Source organism: Zosterops lateralis, assembly GCF_965231275.1.
Source record: "Zosterops lateralis genome assembly, chromosome: 13".
Classification (NCBI taxonomy): domain Eukaryota; kingdom Metazoa; phylum Chordata; class Aves; order Passeriformes; family Zosteropidae; genus Zosterops; species Zosterops lateralis.
In genome coordinates this window covers 3,824,664-3,836,840 of record NC_139773.1, presented here as the reverse complement: position 1 = coordinate 3,836,840, position 12,177 = coordinate 3,824,664, and positions in this window count along the sequence as shown.

The window sequence follows — 12,177 nt, the reverse complement described above, 5'->3', positions numbered from 1 at the left end:
CTTTCCAGGAGCACAAGTATTTGAAAGAATACCATTTTTTAAAAATGTTAGTAAGAATGAAGGCTAGAAGGTGTTATTAGAGGCTTATGCTGCTCCCCATCACTGCAGAATGTGAACATATTCCATGTAAAATAGCAAGGCCATTGTGGAGTATCTGTGACCTTCAGAATGTGTTTTATCTCATCTTTTCACATAATTATAAATGGGAAATAAAATTAATGTAATAAATTTCTGGCTTTTGCAGATGAATGCTTATTGAGTTCTTGCCTTTTAAAAAACAGCATTGCATCTACTGGCATGATGTGATCCAAGAACACTCTTGTATAACTGTTGTTTCTTTCCACATCTCCAAGGAAATTTGCAGGTTGTTATTGCAGAAAGCAGCCCTTACTGCTGACCATTGCTACATCTGTTCCAGCATTGCAGCAATGAAAATGTGAAGTGTGGGATCAGGTCACTCTGTGTTCTCAGATGGATGGATGGCACCACCTTCACAGGCTTGCCCTCCTATTTTCTATTTCTTTTATTTTTAAATTTCCCTCTCTCTCATTATTTCAAAATTAAGCCACATGAAACCCGCCCCCAAAAATCCGTCTGCTGACCAGAGCTGTTAAATGCTGGTGCCAGAGAAATGAGTCTGGCCTGACTGGACTAATTACGTTGGCCAAGGCACTTGAGACAAGCTCAAAGAGTCACAGTGGGAAAGGGAGAGAGAAACACCAATTTCTTATATGCCAGTATTAAAGGAAACCAGCTTCTCCAAAACACCCTTGGTTAGTGAATGTCTCCACAGGCAGTCTGCTAAGAGAGCGGTATCTGGAGCTTAGTAAAGCTGACGTTTTATAAAGCAGTACTTGAAAAGCAGAAGGATCCTTTTTTTTTTTTTTTTTTTTTTTTTTTTTTTTAATCCGCTCCCCCTTTGTAGTCATTTGCTTTCACCCTAGTTTGTAACAAATTATACTTTTGGCTTCTGCGATCTTTTTTGCAAGACTGTTAAAGGGTGTATGGGACCATCCTAGCAGGTGGGCCCTACCCAAGTTACTTTACCCTCAGTGCTAAAGCCCTCTTCTGTTTTCGAGCAATTGAAGCAGCATTGGACTGCTTCAGCCTCAGAGATTTTACTGTTGCTGCTGATTCTGAATCCTTTGTGATTATGTTGCATCACTTCCACCTCTAATGTTTTTCTGGTTTTTTTAGACAAAAAGACAGAAATAACAATGGTTTGAAAATTGAACCAATAGTAAATGTGAGGCCAAAAGTCCCATGTCTTCCTTGGCATGTCATTACTGAAGGATCCAAGAGACATGTTTCATGTCTTGTCCAGTAACTCTTATAGCATAAGTTAGCTATTAATTTTTGTAAGTGCAGGTAAATCATATCTCCTAGCTGAAGGCCAATGTGAGTAACTCTATGCTACCTAAAATTGCTCTGCAGTTTCATTTGAACCTGTTCTTGAGTTCCCACGTTAAATTGTGTGGCACATGAACTGCCAAATGGGAAGTGCCAACTCTCAGCTCTGTTTCAGATGTGCAAACTCTGAAAGAGGAGAGGGAGGGTTTGTCTCTACAAAATTAGTTGTCAGTGACATTCCCTATGGCTCTTCATAGAGTCCAATACACATCTTCATTGCAATGAGAAAGGAATACAGTGGGGAGTATTCAGCTGAGACCTGTTATGTGATCAGTTGTAATGAGGAAACAAAGCTGGTGGACTCACAGTCTTACCAGAATTCATCCTACAGCTGATCTTTTCAAGATCAGTATTGTCAAGTCTTCACAAAGAAAAATGGCTTCTCACCTTTTTCCTTTTACTTTGGTATTTTCTTGCTACTGTATCAAAAAAAGGTAAAAATGAAAAAGGAATGATTAGTGTTTCATTATTACATTATGTTTTTTTCTGTATCTAGGTAAAGTCTTCAACTAAATAAGAATCATGAATGCAAGGTAAGGAGTGAACAGGACTTCCATAAGAGGTGTTCCAGCAACTGCTTCACTGTTTTCTTATTTAGGAGACCTGAGTGTAAGTCCCTGAGTGTAAGTAAAATCTCTCAAGAGATTTTCTACAGTAGGTAAGTGGCTCTACTTTTCTGCATCTCAGCTCCTTAGTTGTACAGTAAGGCTGAGAGCATTGCCTTGTTAGAGCTTGCTGCAGTGAATACCAGCTCACCCTGTTTTCAGGGGGATATTCACTGGCTGGGAATCCCTGCACCACTGCTGCTCCTCTTTTTTTCTGCTGAGAATGTTGGACTGTGGCTCTAGCAAATGCTATTCCAGATTTTACTCCTTTCTTACTTCTCTAGTCAGACACTGTAAGAAAAAGAGAGACCCAAGCCAGTGCGGGGGTTCTTTTTCAAAAGATTGGTGCAAGAGTTAGCATTTTGGGCAAAGTGTGAGGGTGTTTGGGCTTTTGCTTTTTGCTATTTCTCTTTTTCCACGCAAAATGCTGCAGATTCTTTGTATCTGTGTTCACAGCGGGAGAACATGCCCAGCTGAGATCCAAACATAAATGAAACAGAACTCCAAAGTTCAAAGTTGACACAATCCAAGTTCTTGCTACTAGGGAAAAAAAAAAAAAGCTCCTCTACTTTTCCTTTATTAAAACAAACAAACAAACAAACAAAAATCCCAAACAAATAATAAAAAACCAAAACAACTCCCACCCCACTCATCTTCCTTTTAAAATGCATGCATTTAAATCAGCACACTGCTCTTGGAGATGGAAGAAAGAGAGAATTCTATTCCCAAAGCCTGTTTTTAATCATCAGATGATTTTTGAGAAAACCTCTGAACATTCAGCACTTGTGGTCAGTTTTCCCTGCCCAAAAAAAGAGTGGTTTTTGCAGACATTCCATAAACACAGGAAGCTTTGACTGTGTCTCTAACAGATAGGGAAACAGAAAAGTAACATACACACAATATAAAGGCAAAAGCAAAACTTGCCCTGATAGCTCAGACAAATGTAGTCCTGAAGTCTGACTCTATAGCCAGAGCCAGATGTTCCAAACAGAACATCCAAAATCTGTAAAGTACAATTCTGACATAACCTGCATATATTTTATTTCTTTTTAATTATTGATTTTCCTTCCTGAAGCATGGCACTGTATTCACTTTGAGTCTCTAGTTTGATTTTGTTTCTTTGGATGGGGAAAAAGGGGCTAACAAACTGCTGTGGAGAATTCCCACAGTGTTTAGCTTCCTGATTATCTCATAACTGGTTTTAATTTTTATCTGAAAAAAAATTAGCCTCAAATTTATCTGCTGCAGGAAGTTTCATGGGTTCATGTTTTATCCAAGTTTTCATCCGTTTTAATTTTTTTTTGTTTTCTAGCTCCTTACTGAGTATTTCATTTTTCTCCTAAAGAGTAGCTAAAAAGAAATTCCTGATAATCTTTCCCTGCACCATTTATTATTTTTATGTAGCCCAATTGTTAGTTTCCTTTATAAGTGAAACATTTAAGTTCCTTTCATCCATGGCATTTTTTTAAAGAGAAGTCTTTACTTTTTCTAATTCCCTCACCAGCCTTTCTCCTCAGCTTTGCTTTTGCCCAGTTGCTCTGGGCAATTCTTGCCAGAACTGGAGGCACAAATACAGATGAAGGTATCCCCTTCCATTTCAAATAGCCTTTTAATATTGTAATTATTTTCTTTTCCACATGAGTGTTAACCTTTCTAACCTGATCACCCCAAAGAACAGATTTTAACAGAACTGTCAGCAATTAGCCGCTGAGCAGTTGGTTATTAACAAGTGAAATTCAGAACATTTTTCCCGAAGTACATTACTTCTCTCTGAAAAGTAAAGAATTTGCCTGAGGTTAGTCTGTCCAGTTTTTCCATTTTTACCCAGTTAAAACTACAGGAGAGAACTTTTAACTGAAACATCCCTAACACTTTCTTATGATTTCTCTGAATAAATTGTCGTTGGTGGAATAGCTGAATCCAAGGGCTTTTAATAATTCTGAATTTAGGATTATGAATCAGAATAATGTCATTTTTTTTAGAATCAGTATTCTTTGACAACCTTCCTAATTTTTAATTGGTTTTCTAAAATTCTATGTAAATACGCTTTTCCCCTGTTTGTCAACAGAAACCCTGTGCCAGAAGTTTGTGTTCGGTGGAAATGTATGATACTAAAAAAATTAATCAAATGAGACGAAACAACCTCATAAGATTTTGAAATCTTGCATAGTGAAAAAAAAATACTAAGTATCTTTCATTTTATTGTATAATATTAGTGGTATTAAAATAACAATGGAAAAGAAGAAAAAAAAAACAGTTTTACTTTTAGTAATGTGTATTCCTCCAGATGTTTCAGATTTCCATTGCACTCTTCTGTGGTAAATTCCTCTGTGGAAAGTTTAGTTACCATTTCATCAAGAGAAGGTTCCTTAATTTTTGGTGTGGTTTTGTTTCACCCCAACTGCTCTGTGTTAACAAAGACAAGTTAAAATATTGTATGTTCTATTGCACTCTACAATTAAGAATTATAACATCTAAAATATTGTGTTCAGAAAAAATCCCCAATAACATATCATTATTGGGTTTATGCTGAAAGCTGTTTCGTTTGGTTTGGTGAAACTCTCTATTAGCATCTCAGCTGGTTTCCAGTTAAAATCTGCTTTTGATGTATCTCTGCTCCATCCTTCTGCTTTCTCAAATCAACTCAATCTGAAACCTGGAAATTCCTGTCCCATGACTAATGGACACTGATGCAGTTCCTTCCTGCAAGCTCCAGTCCCTGATGCTTTGGGTGTGCTTTGAAAATGGTGAATAATAAGGAATAAAAGACTCCTGGCCCTCCACATTGTTTTATTAAAGTTGTTGGCATGATAGCTTTAGCACTCCCCATTTCTAACTGTAAGCCAGATATGATAAGAAATACTGTATTTTACAGTAGTGTAAAATTACTGTATTTTACACTACAGGCAGTGTAGTTGCTGATGTTTAAGTGGTTCAAGTGATGCAAATGTTTAAGAGGTTCAAGTACACCAAAACCTCATCTAAAAGGGAACTCTGAATCAGCTGTTTCTAAGAAAACTGCCAGGAACCTTGGAGAATTCCCTGCTGGTAATCAAATGTCATCTGACCCCACCAGGTAAAGGCTAAAAGTGATTTCCTTTGGGTTTTTTAAACTGAAAGCATGAGTTTGCATCCTTTATTCTGCTGAACTATTTTTTTAGCAGTTTTTGGCTGGTTCATCCATCACAAGCTTCTCTGAGAGATGTAGGCAAGCCCTGGAAAGGCAGGGTGCAGATAAGATCACATGCAGATTTTCAAAGGCAGAAATGCAGCAGTGAGACCCCCATATCACTGGGAGCAGCTTCTGCCCAGTGTAACAATTAGATCTGTGCCACCAGTGCCTCTGAATCCAAAAGGTTTTCACCCAGTCCTGTGGTAACATATGAGGAGCTTGGGATTCTAAGGACAAAGAGTGCCCATGTTGGTGTTACAGACAGATACTGGATCTTTTTCTTGAAAATCGATGCGGTTTTGTTTAGCCGGTCGATATTAATTCAGTTTTGTTCAGTGGTCAGTTGGTCAGTGGGATTTTTTTTTTCTCTGTGATAATTAGGCAGGGATAATTAAATACAAAATTCTAGCAACTTTGTGGAAGCAAAGGACTAAAGGACTATTATGAATAACTGTTGCAGTTGTCAACATTTTTATGCTGTCTTGAGGGGATTAATATGCAACCACAAAAATTTGTTCCAGGCAGACACTTGGCATTAAAAGATGCACTCCAGGATTTTTTTTTTCCTTATGTTTGAATTTAATCCATCAGGCCATTTTTAAGTAGGAAAAAAACTTTGTTTTTGAAAGTTGAGATTCCTGACATAGTTCTGGTTTCAGAGGGAATATTTAGGGAATGAACGAGGGCCACAAGACTCTGCCTCCTATTTTACCCCTGTTCTGCCTCTCTTCATCAAACCTGTTTCGTGTTGTTAAGTTCTTGTGCTCTATCACAGCCTGTGATAGGGACAAATAAAAGTGTAGTTCTAGGTTTGTTCTTCCTCATTTTTCTCTTCTACTCAATAAAAGCCTGTGACTGGTTATGCCTATTGACTCTCAATAGCAGCTGAGGGCTTCTTTGGGAACTTCTGGAAAATCTCATTTTGGTTATGTATTCTGTACTCACTGACTGCTTCCTATGCCCACATGTAAAATAAATTAAGCACCCCATAATGTCCTGAAAGTTGTCATCCTTCCCCAGTCATCATAACTGTCTTCCAACAGACAGGTTTTCAGCTATTTCTGGAATAAATGATTTATTGTGAAGACAGGAGAGCAGAAATTGATCTAGAAATGAAAAAATTTCTAGACCAGAATATGGTCTTGCAACCATGTTTCTACTGCAAAATTTCTGCTATTCTGGGGGGAAAAAAATAGCATTAACATAGTCAATGTTTCATCTTATTTTAAAATAATAAGGGAAGTCAAGAGAGGGAGAATGTTTAGAATGCTAAAAAAATACCTTTAAATTAAAGAGAGATTAAGAAAAAGAGATTTAGGAAATTTCCTTATTTATAAATTAAGAACTCCTGAATGGAGGGTTCTCTCAAAATTTTGTGAGTTGTGAAATGTTCAGCTGGTGGGGAAAATCACTCAGTGACTTGTTCATTTTTCTTTTAATCTTATGTCTAGTTTTGCTTTAAAAATAAGCAGTGTGGGTTCTATGTTGAATTCCAGTACTGAGTAACATAAACCCTGAGAGTTTTTTGTAAGTTCAAACAAAAAATGTGCCATGAGGTAACAAAGAATCCACTATTCTGGGTCTGAGTTTTGCTTCATACATTGTGTGTGAACTTAAGACTGTTACTTGTTACTGTTACACTGTCTGTGGTGTAAAATGGGCTTCTGCCGCCCTAAGATCTGAGAAGAAAATTTCACTGAGGGCTGAGTGCTCGTATTTGAAACATAAGAGAGGAAGAGCAGGAATCCCTGTTTTCCTCAGACCCAGCATGTGCATGTTGGTTTTGTCAGAGATTGCTCAGGTTGGCCATGGCAAAGCTGACCAGAGGCTCAGGTAGTCTCATGCCTTGTTAGTCCAAGCTTCTGGTCACCAGCTGCATTCTCTCAAAGACAAGGCTTTCTTAAAAGGAGATTTGGTTGATTCTATATGATTTCTAGTTCCAGTGATTTTAATGGTACTTAATGTAATTATTTTTAAATTTTAGTAACATTTTTACCCACTTCCCTTGATACTGATGCTAAGATGTGCTGTAAAGATGCCTAGAAATGAGTAGGATTTATCCTTGTTAACAGCAATGTAGTGGAAGATAGCAGCATTCTTAATTGTGTACAGTTCTCACAGTGCTTCATAAATAGCAGTTTTTCAACCTGTCTTAATTTTTTTTCACAGACTCAGAATCAGAGACACAAAGCAGGTAAGTTACATGGCAAAGGCACTAACTGGGAATCAGGGATAAACCCTCATGTAGAAAAGGATTCCTTCCTTTCATTTAATCTCTGCAATGTTACATGAGCTTTTATAAAACTTCTCTTTTAATTAAAAAAATAATGTAATGTTTGTAGAAATCCAATCTATTGAAACAATTTAGTTTGTCCTTTGTTTACTGTATTTAAATTTAAAGAACATGTTTCAAAGCTGATATAAAATTTGGCACTGTCATTTGTTGAATAAATTATTTATTTGAGAGGAAGAAATCAAAAACGTTATCCCCCAACTATTTTGTTAGAATTCTTGAGAGCTTAAGATCTTCATGCTCTGAAAGCAATTATTAAACAAAATAAAATACATGCAGGAAGTAGTGAAATTTAATGTCATACAAAGTTCAGAAAGGATAAAATCAGACTTAAAGAGCTTACTCTCAACACCAAGCTCCTGTATTAATACTGAGAATTGATTCACTTCAGGTAGGAGGTGGAAGAATCCCATTGTTTTTGGTTTTAAATTGTTCACTAATATTAAGTACTCCATACATAACATTTCAGACCAAGTTTTTTATTATATAGTTTTTTAACTTACGGTGCAGGAGTATATTATTTTCCCTATATGTAGAGCACTCAACAGCCAGAACTAGATGTTTTATCTAGGCATCCATCCTGAGGCTGCATGCAGAGGTAGTAAGCAGAATTTGGTCCTGGCAGGGCTGAAAGTGCTAATTAGAGTTTATACCTTTGGGTAGTGAGGCAGCTAAACATCCTTCAGTTCTGACACTGACTTGTCTGACACTTGCTTGGGGATTTTTACAGGGTGCTCATTATGTGATACATACATGCCCAAAGGATCTGTAAAGTGAACTGGGTAATAAGTGATGCTGTGTGAAGAAAATACAAATAGTAACCATACCAGGAAGTTCTGAATATATCATTGTCATAAGTACAGGAGAGGTAATTATACCCTGGAGAATTGTACAATCAGGCATCTGTATCTTGCTTTACACCAAAGTAACGTGGGGAGTGTTTAGAGTTCAGGTGAAGCATGCAATATCCTTTAGTGACTTGAGTAGTTATAGACAACAGAATGAAACCAGTGCTCTGCTTTTGCAAGGAAAATAACATGCAAAACAATCCTGTTTTGTACAACAGCCCTGACAAAAATATGATGTATTGCTTTTCTAATCCAAGGTAAGGTTTAACTGCTCAGCATGTACCCCACCTTCTGACCCAGGATTTATTTCAGCAAACCAACAGATCTTAAAATGTGATTTACCTATTAAACACTCAATTTGAAATACATTACAAAATGCTTTAAAAGTATCACTTTTTTCCTTGTTATTCACTTGTCATCAGGGTGCACTTGTTATCTATCTGCTGACTGTTACTGTATTTGTTAATAAAAGCAGGAGCAATGAGCAAACACTGCCAGACCTTGCCTTAAAAATCCTTCAGGCTGTTGTGGTAGTAGCCAAAAACTGAAAGCTGCACATAGAGAAGCTGAGCTGGCAATCTGTCAAGGATCCAAAAACTGCCTCTGTTTTAGACTTGTAGTAGTTGTCAGTTTTAACAAAGTCTTCAGAAGGAATAGCTGTTGGCTATTTCATCAGTGTCTCATCGGTGATGAAATGAGTCAGAATGTCCCACTCATGAGTCCTACTCATCTCTGTAGCTTAGATGAATGAGTCCAGAATATCTAAATCTCACTAACTCTCAGCAGTTGTAAGTTTTGAAGTCTTGGCTCTAGAGCTGTGTACTAAAGAAGATTTGTGTATGATGTGCTGGTGTTAGAAGTAGAATATGTAGCTTTTGTGTTAGAAATCATCATCTTTCCCCATCAACTGCTGAACTGAAATTGCAATCCACAAAGTAAAACTTCTGCAAAAAGGCCACTGGGGAATTGTGGCTCTGGTTAAGCTCTCTGCTGCCCTGGGAAGGTGTGTGGGTGATTCTTTGTAAAACCTTAACTTCAGCCACGAGCTTCCTCGAGTCTGGCAGAGGGCTCTGGTAACAGTCCAGTTGTTTCCTAAGCTTGTTGTTCCTGTAGACAAATGAATGTTAAAATAGCTCCTAATGAAACTTTAGCTCCTGGCTGGCTCCTAGACTATTATCCAGCTGTAGCAGCTATGCCATTTGAGTGCCAGTTTTCAATTCTGCTTGATTAACAATTCCTGCAGACCATAGGATGGTTGAGATGGATGTTAAACACTCTGACAGGCGGAGGATTACCACTTCTGCGGGTTTATTGTTGACAAGTGCAAACTGCTGCTTTGCCACCCACTGTTACTCTGCCAGTGAGGAACTGGGAGAGGTGTGACACCAGGTTCTAGACAGATTGCAAACTAATGTGTTGCTCAGTAAAGCTGATTAAAAATTTGAAATAAAGAGGCCATTTTACCTGCAAAACAAAATGGAGCTGTGAGCTCTAATTATCTGCAATGATCTTAATGCTTGAAACTGGCACCTGCGTGCTGAAATATATGAAATATATGCTGAAATACACTAATGCTGTGATACACTGCATTAACTACAATGGTACCTTTGTGATGTGTGTGCAGAGACTGTTCTCTGCTGTTGCCCAAGGGCTGTTGTGGGGCAAGCCCATGGCAGTTTTGTGTCCAGCATCTGTGAGTAGCTTTCCCACACGAATGGAAAGCAATTAATTTTGGCATCACATGGTACGTGGGATAATTTATAACTAATTCAAAGATAGTTTTTCTCTGAAGAAAAATAGTATTCTTCACTGAATTTGTCCACTTGCTATTTCAGATACTCCCTTTGTGTCTGGTAATTTGGATCTTATGCTGGAACATAAAAAATACGTCTTCTGAGGTTTGATGAATTTACATTCTTACATTCAAATCAGGATTGATTCCAGGAAAATGATCTGGGAATTTATTTTTTTCTATATCACTGGGGCAGGGAGCAGTATGTAAATTATACAGACCCATGAGTTCTGCCCAAATAGCTTTCCATAGTAAAAAATAGCTTGAAGGTTAATGAGAACATCAAGTAATTTCGTTAACAATAAAAAACATTAACTGCCAAGTAATTAGTGAAATGTTTCAGAGAAAGAAAAAGGAGCTAATGAGAGGACAGATTAGTATCTATTTGTTATTCCTGTGGATTGGATTTCTTGTGTTTACTATTGCTGAATCTCATCTGTCATGCTAATAACATATCAAGTGGCAAAGATCTCAATGATACCAAATGCATGTTTATCATCAGGGACAATAGGAAAGACCAAGATAAGGTTCTGGGACACATGGAGATAGATGTCAGGAGAGAATTTGCACCTGGGCTGCACTCTTATTTCCTGAGCTGGGACTGAACATTTTCACAGCTCTCTTGCTGTGGCAGCAGGTCTCAGGCTGTACAAATAAAAGGTCTGAAGTGAAGGGGATAAAGAATTACTTGTTCTGCTACATGATGAATGGTTGTTTATAAGATAAGGCCGCATGCATCTTTCTTCCCTTTCTCTCCTCTCAGAGAAAAGACTCAGATCAGAGAAAAAAAACAAAAACAAACAACTTCTCTGGGTTTCAGTAGACAATGTTTTATATTATTTTAAAATGTTTGTTTGTTTGTTTGTTTGTTTGTTTGTTTGTTTGTTTTGTTGCTCCCCAGTGGGTCTAGTTTCAATGGCAAAAAATCTTTGGCCAGACCTAGGCTGTTGACAAAAATTTACACATTTTGAAGGCAGTTAGTTTGGTTCTCAGGATCTTCTCACTAGAAAGGTAAATATTCAGATCAAATAAAAACTCTCCTATCTTCCAGAAATAACTTTTTTACCTCCTAGGCTTACATAATGAATTTTCACAGCTTAATTACTTATTTTCTTGAAGTATACACAGAGTTTGATTGAAACAGAATAACTCCTGAAGGTTAAGTGTAATATTAAACTTTTCTGCTATCAGAAAATTTGCTTTTCCCAGAGCCAAAATCATGCAGTAGAAATTTCCCACTCTGCTATTTCTTCTTGGTAGAAATCTCTTAAGGCTTCTGTCTAAATTCCTCGGTCATCAGTCATAGGCAGATAGGTTAATTTAGGTTGTAGGAATGTGGACATATTTTCCTACATCCTGTCCAAAATCAGCTCAATGCCTTGATGTGTGATAGTTGAGAACCTCCACAAGACAAAACTAAATCCTGTCAGGAGAGGAGCACTCACATATACAGCCCAACAACTTCTGCTCATTCACTTACTGCAGCAGCTTTTCTTTTTTCCTTCTGTGCTGCAGGAGTTGCTCCTGCTGCATGAACTGCTGTGAACTCTGATATATGATTTCAGGACATTCCTAAAACACTTGAACTGAACAGTTGCAGCCAAGAGAAGGGGAATAGCTGTCTGCCTTGATACTTCTCTACAGCATCTCTCTACTGTTATATCAAGGGGTAGACATCAGAAATATAATCAGGCTTCTTGTTTCCTGTTTTTCATTCCTGCTCTGTTCTGCTATCATCTGTAACTGTAGCAATAAGATCAGTAACACAAATCTGGTAGAGGTATGCAATGGTAATTGCTCTTCATTCTGCCAAGGAAAAACCCCCAACAAATCTGCAAAGCTAAATGTGAGGACACCTTGTAGTCTTGTAGATATGGCAGCAGATGTTACAATGATAGTGTATTTATCTATATATAGCTCAAAGCACTGGCAAATGAACTGCTTCACAAGGATGGGACTCTGCCTTTGAAGGTATTGGCCTTCTTGTTGTCCACAACTTCTTCTCAATTGCATTCACTAGAACTGGGTCTGATATCATTTGGCATAGTGTAAGTCAG